Consider the following 9,530-nt stretch of genomic DNA (forward strand, 5'->3'; position numbering starts at 1 on the left):
CATGCGAGATGGTGCCATGATTTCTTTGCCGAAACTCATTGGCGTTAATGAAGGGGGGGAAATGGATACAACATATATTTTAATTTACAAAAATCGGTTGTAAATCGTGATGCTTTTTTGTTCATCTCACGATAAAATAAAATTTATTCTATTTTACTTAGGCAAAAAGTTTTTAGCTATCGCTAAGAGTTGTAAATTATATGAAATTTTCACATAAAAACAAAAGTTTTCTTTTTGCCCGCGACCTAGGTAGAAAGGAAAGAAATGATCGTCAAAGTATCCGACTTATTGAATAAAAAAATAGGCTTAAAGGGCTTAAGACTTGTTTGAAGCAAATATTTTACTTTAAATATTATTATATTAATAGTAGTGACGATGATACTAGTAATACTAATATTAATAATAATATTAACAAAACTAATAATAAAAAATTTAATAATAATAATAATAATGTTGTTAATTACCGTAATAATAATAATAATGACGACGATGATAGTACTAATAACAATAGTAGTTGTAATGTTAGTAATGATAATATTAATAACTTTAATAACAATAATAATAATAACAACAATAATAATAGTAATAATAATAACAATAGAGAGAATGATTTTTTTTTAAAGAAAAATCTATTTGACTGAAAGTTAAATATAACTGAAGATTTTGGATTAGGCGCGAGGTGTTAGTAAAAGTATGAAAAAGAAAACATAGACGAGTTTGATGAGCTTTATAAAGATCTAAATATTGAAACCGTAAAATCGTATAAGGTCGTCAAAGGATGCGGGGTTAGGATATTGCATGGAAAAAAAGAGTTAGGCCTTCCAAAGTATGGCGGGTGTGCTCGGGTTACCCTAATGATGGCAAACTTCAAGCATGTGGTCAAGCATGTGATTGACACAAATGGTTAGGTACAGTTCTTGTAAATGGGTGTGTGGGGTTGAGTTTGAGTAGGTCTTAGCAATAAGTGGTAACTGAATCTACAACCGATTGAAGCATATCAACATTGCAGGGAATTAAAGTGGTGGGATTTACACATATTGTACAAAGGGTGTGTTTCAGCACGAGGCTTTTCGGTTGGGTTTAGTTTGCGCTTCCAAGAATGGTGTTGGGTTTGAATTTGAATTTACTATCGCGATGAAGGTGGGTGTGGTTAAACATGGGGTAATCAGGATCGCGGAGGCCATTTACTTGATAAATTGGATTGTCATTTCGCCGGTTGAGTGCGACAACTAGGAAAACGAGAAGGCGTGATACGAAATGTGAAGAATTTGCGTGACTTGGGACGTAAGTATGAAAACGACTAATAGATGATACATCAATGAAAACAAGTAAAGAAAAGAAATCGTATGAAACAAATTTGAAATCGAAATTGGAATTCCCATGAAACGTCATGAGTGTTCACCTTTCAATAAACGAAAAACTCATAAATTATTGAATAATCATATGGAAAAAGTATTAAATTTAACAATAAATAGTGAAATCGAATTAAAAATCGAGTGTTCATGAACCACCATGACTTTTTAAAATTTCACTTCTAAAACATAAGAGTAAAAAGTATAACAAATAAGGTAATCGAATTGGAATTCGACCGTTCATGTATCACCATGACCTTTCGAATTTTCAATTCTAAAACGTAGTAGTTAATGATTAAAAAAAATAATATAAGGATCGAATCGAAATTCAACCATTTATGTATCACCACAACTTTTTGAATTTTCAATTCTAAAACCTAATAGGAAAATAACAATGGAATCGTTTGAAATTCGGTTATTACTTTGCAAACTTTTAAAAGTTTAAGGCGTAAATGAGTGTATAAATAAAGGAAACGTGTCGCAAAATTTTTAAAACTTAACTATTCTCGTATAAAATGCGTAATTAAATCGAACCGAAAGCTAGGTATTCGTGTACAGACTTCCAGTTAAAACACATTGTAAAACATAGAGGAGTGCAACCATATTCTTTTCACAAAGAGAACATGGTCGCGTTTGAAAACTTAAAGTTGTGATTCATATGGCGTTGAAAGTGGTATGCTTTGGCTTAATAGAGTTCATGCTCTTTCCTAACTCTCCAGGTAAGCAACCGGGTCCCGCGTCTGATTGGGATTTATACGCATTGCTTATCCTTGGGTTTCAATAACCTTGGTGTCAAGAGTTTCGGAAAACAGGCATGTCCCCCTTATAGTTACTACATACCCGCCATAAAGAACCATCTTTAAAAAGAATAAATATCGGAATACCACAATGAAAATCAATAATTGAAAATGTTGGAAAAAAACTTTGTTTTCTAGGCATAAACCTTGGACTTGTGTGTGCTTGTGTAATTGAAGTAATTGAATCGTCAGTATAATAGTAACAACTAAGTGCTTTGAACAATCACATAAGGCCCACATAATTTCTAATTATGCAACCTAAGCAATTAAGCAAATAAACTATAACTAACTAGAACACTACGTCTAATGTCCTATCTTATAGTCACGGCTCTGATACCAATGTGTAACACCTCGGCTAAAGCGGAATACGCCCGAGTGTGACGTACAGATTGCCCAAAACACATGTGACACTATTAAGTGACAATATTATCATTAATTAATTTAAACATCAAGTACACAAGTTTGTAACAAGAAATATAAGGAAAATACAAGAACAATTAACAACTTGTCCATTTATTAATATAACCTAAGTTCTAGTGTCTTCTCCGTTTCATCCTCTAATAATTGTACCTGTAACATATGAATAAAATAAAGTCAACTAAATGAATAGTTGGTGAGTTCACAAAAGTTTTGATATACGTACATAAAAATCATACAATTCCATGAACAAGTGTAAATGAGCAAGTAATGTCCTTTCCAACTGGGATTGTGTGCCAGCGTACTCAGATAAGCGCAAGTAAGGTCCTTTCCAGTTGGGATTGTGCACCAACATACTCGGATAATGAGGCCATTTTCCACTCATAACAACAAACGTATTGAGCGCAAAGGGGGGCGTATGTTCATACTATCTTGAAGTAATCCATGAGCAAGTAATTTGTAGCAAGTAACAAGTAAACACACAAGTCCATGTAGAGAATTATAGTTTGTATATAATGAATAAACGAAATTGAATTGTTGATAGGATATATATGTTACCCCCAAAATAGTTAAAAAGGTAAAAAGGGGGTGTGAGAAACTCACCTTGAAGTTGAAGACAAACTTGGAATAAAACCGAAAGTGCGTAAATGAAACCGAAGCAATTGAACTTCACAAACTAGAATTTAAATGTACAAAATAAATATCAACCATGTAACATCCCGAAATTTCTAAAAATAAATAATTAATACATTATTTATTTAAGATGGAAAATTTTACTTAAGTTAGTAGAGAAATAAAATAATAAAGATGGAAGGATAAGTAAGCTAATTAGATAGACTTAATTATGGACCAAAAAGGAAAGATGGGCCTAAGGCCCATGGGCTTAAGGGAGTATAAATATCCCTTAAAACCCTAATCATTTCCATTTTCATACATCTACACACCATAGCCTACACCATCAAAACACGCACTTAACCCAATTCCCGTTTTTGAGAAAAGCACCCACAAAGACACAAAGATTCCCAGAGATATAGCCGTCGGATCGGTCTCAAATTTTAACTGAGTATTCATAACATATAAATGAAGTTTTCCACCGAAAATATCTTCGATCAGAGGTCGGAAAGTCCAGTTTTTATCAGTAAAACCACAGCAGCTCAAAAGTGAAGATTCCGGCGACTGTTCAGCTGTTCCGGCGACTGTAGCGGCGGTTTCCGGCAAAGGTGAGCTGACGGGTTTGTATATTGGGACGAGACGGTTCCGTGGCCGCTTGAATCATTCAAATCGGAATTCGTTTGATATGGTTTTGAGCATCTCGAGTGATTTCAAACAAAAACCTCAAAGGTACGTTTTTGTTAAAAATGTTCACTTTTCATGAACGGATTTACATGAAAATTGGTAGGATGATAGATCAGGTCTAGACAAATCGTAAATTTGCAAACTTGAAGATTAAAATGGACTTAACGAACTCATGGTTATGAACGGCTCGTTTAAATAAACCCTAGATCTAGTTTTGAACGTTTTAGCCATAAAGGTTCAAGCTTTATGCTAGAAAAGGGTTAAATCTTGATGATGGGTTGATAACGAATGTAAAACGGTTAAGGAGGATGGGATATAGGTGGTTAAAAGTGTAATTATGGACCGTTAGCCGTTATTTGAGCCAAGAATGGATTTAAAGATAGGAAAATAAGATCTGAAAGCATTAGACACGGGTTCTCGGTGACCTGAGCATTCCACCTTGAGTTCTCGGTCAACGTGAGAACCCGGTCGATAGGAGTTCTCAGTCAAAGAGAGTTCTCAATGACCAGAGTTCTCGGTCACCAAAGACTTTGTAACATCCTAAAATGATTCTAGTATTAAATAAAGAAAGTTGCGTTTAGTTATCGAGTGTTAATAATTAATTTATGCTAAATAAATAAAAGATCATGGATTGGGATTAAATAAGATGGATTAAAGGGTAACGGGATTTAGGTCCATGGGCCTTGGGGAAAATAAATATCCTCCTAAACCACCATAAAACCCTAAACCTCATTTCATTCCATCTTAATCTCTACACACTCCAAACACACACACCATACGCGGCCAAGCGAGAGAGAGGTGAAATCTGAGCAAGAAAACGTGATTCAAGAGTTATACAAGATCCAAAGTTCATAAGCTAGCTAACCGAAACCAAAACGAAAACATAAAGGTATGATTTCGATCTTAAAGTTCATATTTTAATAGACGGTTAGCCATAAAACTTGAAACTATAATAGATCGGCTCTAAACGAAACGTAAAGTAACGAACTTGATGCTAGGACGAATCCAATGAACCCATAAACATATACGGTTTGTATAGGATAAATCGTAAATCTTGTATTGAACGTTTTTACCATAAAGGTCCAAACTTTACGTCATTCCGGGCTAAGTTTTACCCGAACAAGGCCATGGGAATGATCGCGGGACTTGTTAACGTCATATCCAAGAATTTCTCGATGAAACGAGGGTGATTCTGGTGATTACGAATGAACAGAGGCGAATGCTGAATAAATTCGCCCGCAAGCCAACTTCGCCTTCAAGCAAGTTCGCTTGCAAGCAAGTTCGCCCCTGACAACTTCGCCTGGCATATGTTCCCTTAAGGTTAACTTCGCCAAACCTAACTTCGCTTGATGTTAAGTTCGCTACAAGTAAGTTCGCCTACCTTATCAACTTCGCTGAACCATATGTTCGCTGGACTCTAAGTTCGCCGAGTCTTAAGTTCACCGAACCTTAAGTTCGCTTAAGTTAAGTTCGCTTAACATGCATTTTAAGGTACCGAATCGGGCTAACGAATGAGTAGGTGAATAAAATAGTAACTTAAAATCCTAATAGAAAATGCGTTCAGACAGTTAATGAAAATAAAATTTTTCCAAGCAGACCTGGCAGCTCGACCCCAGCCAGGGGCTCTGCCCCTTGGACCCTGCTAGGGGCTGCCGCCCCAAGACCCCGCTGCCAGGGGCGTTGCCCGCGGACCCCCGTTCGTTGTGGGTAGTAGCTAAGACTAGAAAGATGATATGAGTAGTGATAGTTAATTGATACGTTTACTTATTATACAGTCAGCCGTGCACAACTGAAGAAAGGGATTACGATTAACAGTGAACGTAACCGCATTCTGGTGAGTTTCTAGCCCCATTTATATGTTATGTTTTCGGGGCTGTGTGCCTACTCAATATGTTTGTTAATTCGCTTATCCTAAGAGATAAGTGTATGCCTTATGTGAATAATGTGAAATGTATGAATGATTGCTTGATGGTACGTGAACGATCTTCGGATATCGCACGTACTGTCAGGTTGTAACGCTATGTTTAAGGTAAGTATGATATGTATGCTTATATGTATGAACGTGATAAAGTTAATAAAAGAAGGAAAGGATGGTTGTATGATTGTATGGTTACGAAAAGGGTACCGAGCCCTAATAATACTCGAGGTATGATGTATGGTTGTATGGTAACGAAGAGGGAATCGAACCCTACTAATATTCGAGAACTAGGGAACCGAACCCTACTAATATTCGAGGAAAGTGGGTACCGAGCCCTAATAATACTCGAGGAAGGAGGGTACCGAGCCCTAATAATACTCGAGGAAGGAGGGTACCGAGCCCTAATAATACTCGAGGAAGGAGGGTACCGAGCCCTAATAATACTCGAGGAATGTAGGGCGTAATGCTCTTTATAATGTAAGATATGAAAGCAAGTTAGTACAAAAGAAAGTATGAAAGTATGAATGAAAGAATATAAGTTTGTGTGTATTGTATAATGTATGATTAACTAGAACTCGCTCAGCGTAGCTGACTTTTAGTATGAACGCAGGTGAGTAGGATGAGGCAGCTCGCTTGAGGAGACACGTGGCGTTGAATAAGAGACTGGCATCGGAAGGCTCAGGGCGTGTTATGTTTTAATTACTTAGTTTTCGAAAGACAAGTTGGTTGTTTAAGACAAGTTTTGAATTTTTATGAAATGTTTTATTAAAGTTTTTATATTCCGCGAATGTTTTTAATTAACTCTGGTATTAGAACTGCATTTATGAGTAAATCCAACACGAAAGTAGGGCTACCGGTAACGGGGCCTTACAAGTTGGTATCAGAGCAAAGTTCGAGAGATAAAGCATCCTACATGCTTAGACTCGAACAGAGAATGGGATTTAAGTAAGAAAAGAAACAAGATGCCAGTTCAAGAATGCCATGGGTCGCTCAAGCAAGCTCAGCAAAGGTAAGATGTATGATTAAATGATGTATGATAACAGATAAAGAGAGGATATGTGATCAATAAGGATAGGATAAATTGATTGTTTTTATTGACTAACTGTTTAAGTAGAATCAGCACAAATGGACTCATAAAAGGAAGTGTGTAGGACACGGAAGGTAACGTGATCAGCTAATCACAGCTGGCCACTGTCATTACCTGTTAGCCTTACTATCCTTGTACTAAATAGTTCCTTGAGTGATGATGTTTGGGTTTTCCCTTTTAGAATACGATGGCTGGAGCTGAAGACATTGCTGGAGCTGGAAGTCGCACTGGACGACGCGGCAGGCCTCGTCGTGTCCAGCAACCTTCGGTTGAGACAGCTTCCAACACCGTAGATGAGGGGAGTGAAGCTGGAGGAGGTCCGGTCAACAACGAAGGGGTTCAACTGGATCCCGGAATTCAAGCAGCTATTGTTCAAGCTGTAGCCACTGCTGTGAAGAATTTTACTCCGGGAGGGTCTGCTGGAAGTCGGGGAGTGACTGCTGGAGGGGCAGGGGGTGATGGTGTGAGAAATGAAGAAGAAGAGAGGGAGGCCTCGAGTGGAGTTAGGTCTGTGAAAGCCGGTGACAGGAAGAGATGCCGAGGCGGGTGCAACTATAAGTCCTTCAAAGGATGTGACCCGCCGAAGCTGACTGGTTTGGGTGATGCCATCGCCACTCTTCAGTGGATAACCGCCATGGATAAAATTATCCGAATCAGCGAGTGTCGTCCTGACCAAGCTGTCGGTTATGCCACCCAATCGTTTGAAGATGAGGCAATGTATTGGTGGGAATCGATTGAGCAGAGAAGGAGTCAAGAGGAAATCAAGGCCATGAGGTGGGAGGATCTGAAGGAGTTAGTGATGAAGAGGTTCTGTGCTTATGCAGAAGTAGAAAGGGCGGAGATGAAGTTCCTGAACTTGAAAGCTGGGACGATGACACATCGTGAGTACACCACTGAGTTCAACCGAATGTCTAGGTTGGTGCCCGATATGGTCAACACTGAGGCTAAGAGAATCAAGTGTTATGTGAGGGGATTACCATAGAGAGTCCGCATGTTAGTCAGGACAAGTAAACCTGCTACTTTCGATTCTGTTGTCGAACTCGCAGAGATGGTCTATGCAGACCTGGCTGCGGATGATGTGGTGGTGGGAGACGAGAAGAAGGAGAAGAAATGGGTCGCTCCTGCTAAACGACCCGGTACCCAGATGTGGAACCCTAAGAACAAGCAGCCGAGAGTTTGGGAGAACAGGTCGTGCAAGACTTGTGGCAAGGCACACAGTGGTGAGTGTAGGTGGGGAAAGGGTTCGGATACATGTCATGAGTGTGGAAAGATGCATGCTGGAGAGTGTAGAGTTGGGTCGAATGTTTGCTACAAGTGTGGGAAGGCAGGTCATTATGCTCATGAGTGCAATTCTAAGCCTGCATGCTACAAGTGTGGTAAGACAGGTCACTTTGCTAGGGAGTGTACCGAGGGTGAAGCTGGAGGGAGTGGGAAGAAGGATACTGAGCAAGCTAGGCCAAGAACCAGAGCCTACATACTGACCCAGGAGCAAGCTAAGCAGATCCCAGATGTCGTCACAGGTACGTTTCTATTAAACGGTATTTCCGCTTCAGTATTGTTTGATTCGGGCGCAAACAAAAGTTTCGTAGCCACACCATTTAGTAAACTAGCTAAAATGAAATGTTTCTGAGTGTCTGAAACTCTTATAGAAGAACCCGCTAGTGACACTTCGGTTAAAATAATGAAAATGGTTAAGGACTGTAAGATAGAATTGGAGGGACATGAGTTCCCTGTTACTTTGTATGTTATGACCTTAGGAGGGTTCAATGTGGTTTTGGGGATGGATTGGTTGTCTGAGTTTGAGGCTCAGATAGTATGTAAGAGTAGGATAATAAGGTTAAAGTCCTTGGATGGTAGTGCGGTGACGGTTTATGGTGATAAGGAAAGTTCTGGGCTTAATGTCATTTCGATGATAAAAGTCGAGGGTTTGTTAAGGTGAGGGTGCTGTGCCTACCTGGCGTATGTTGTCAATGCTACGGCCAAGCCGAAAGAAATGAAAGATGTTTCTATTGTGCGCGACTACCCAGAAGTATTCCCTGAGGATCTTCCGGGGTTGCCACCAGAGCGAGAGATAGAATTGCAGATAGATTTAGTACCAGGAGCCCAACCTGTCGCGAAAGCACCTTACCGTCTAGCACCGTCCAAAATGAAAGAATTGATGTCCCAACTGCAAGAACTCCTCGACAAAGGTTTCATAAGACCAAGTGTTTCCCCGTGGGGCGCACCAGTGTTGTTCGTGAAGAAGAAGGATGGAAGTATGAGAATGTGCATAGACTATCGTGAGTTGAATATGCTTACGGTAAAGAATAGGTATCCTTTACCAAGAATTGATGATCTGTTTGACCAACTGCAAGGTTCAAGTTGGTTCTCACGAATAGATCTCAGATCAGGCTATCATCAGCTGAAGGTGAAGGAGGCAGACATCCCTAAGACGGCGTTCCGAACGCGGTATGGACACTACGAGTTCCTCGTAATGTCATTCGGACTAACAAATGCTCCTGCAGCATTTATGGACATGATGAATAGGGTGTGTCGGCCGATGTTGGATAAGTTGGTTATCGTCTTCATTGATGATATATTGATTCATTCAAAGAGCGAGTCTGACCATGCTGAGCATCTGAGAGAGGTATTGGAGACTCTGAAGAAAGAGAAGTTGTATGCTA

This window comes from Bidens hawaiensis, unplaced genomic scaffold, assembly GCF_021521415.1.
Source record: "Bidens hawaiensis isolate Kalapana, Puna unplaced genomic scaffold, B.hawaiensis_p1.1 tig00027855_1, whole genome shotgun sequence".
In the NCBI taxonomy this organism is placed as follows: Eukaryota; Viridiplantae; Streptophyta; class Magnoliopsida; order Asterales; family Asteraceae; genus Bidens; species Bidens hawaiensis.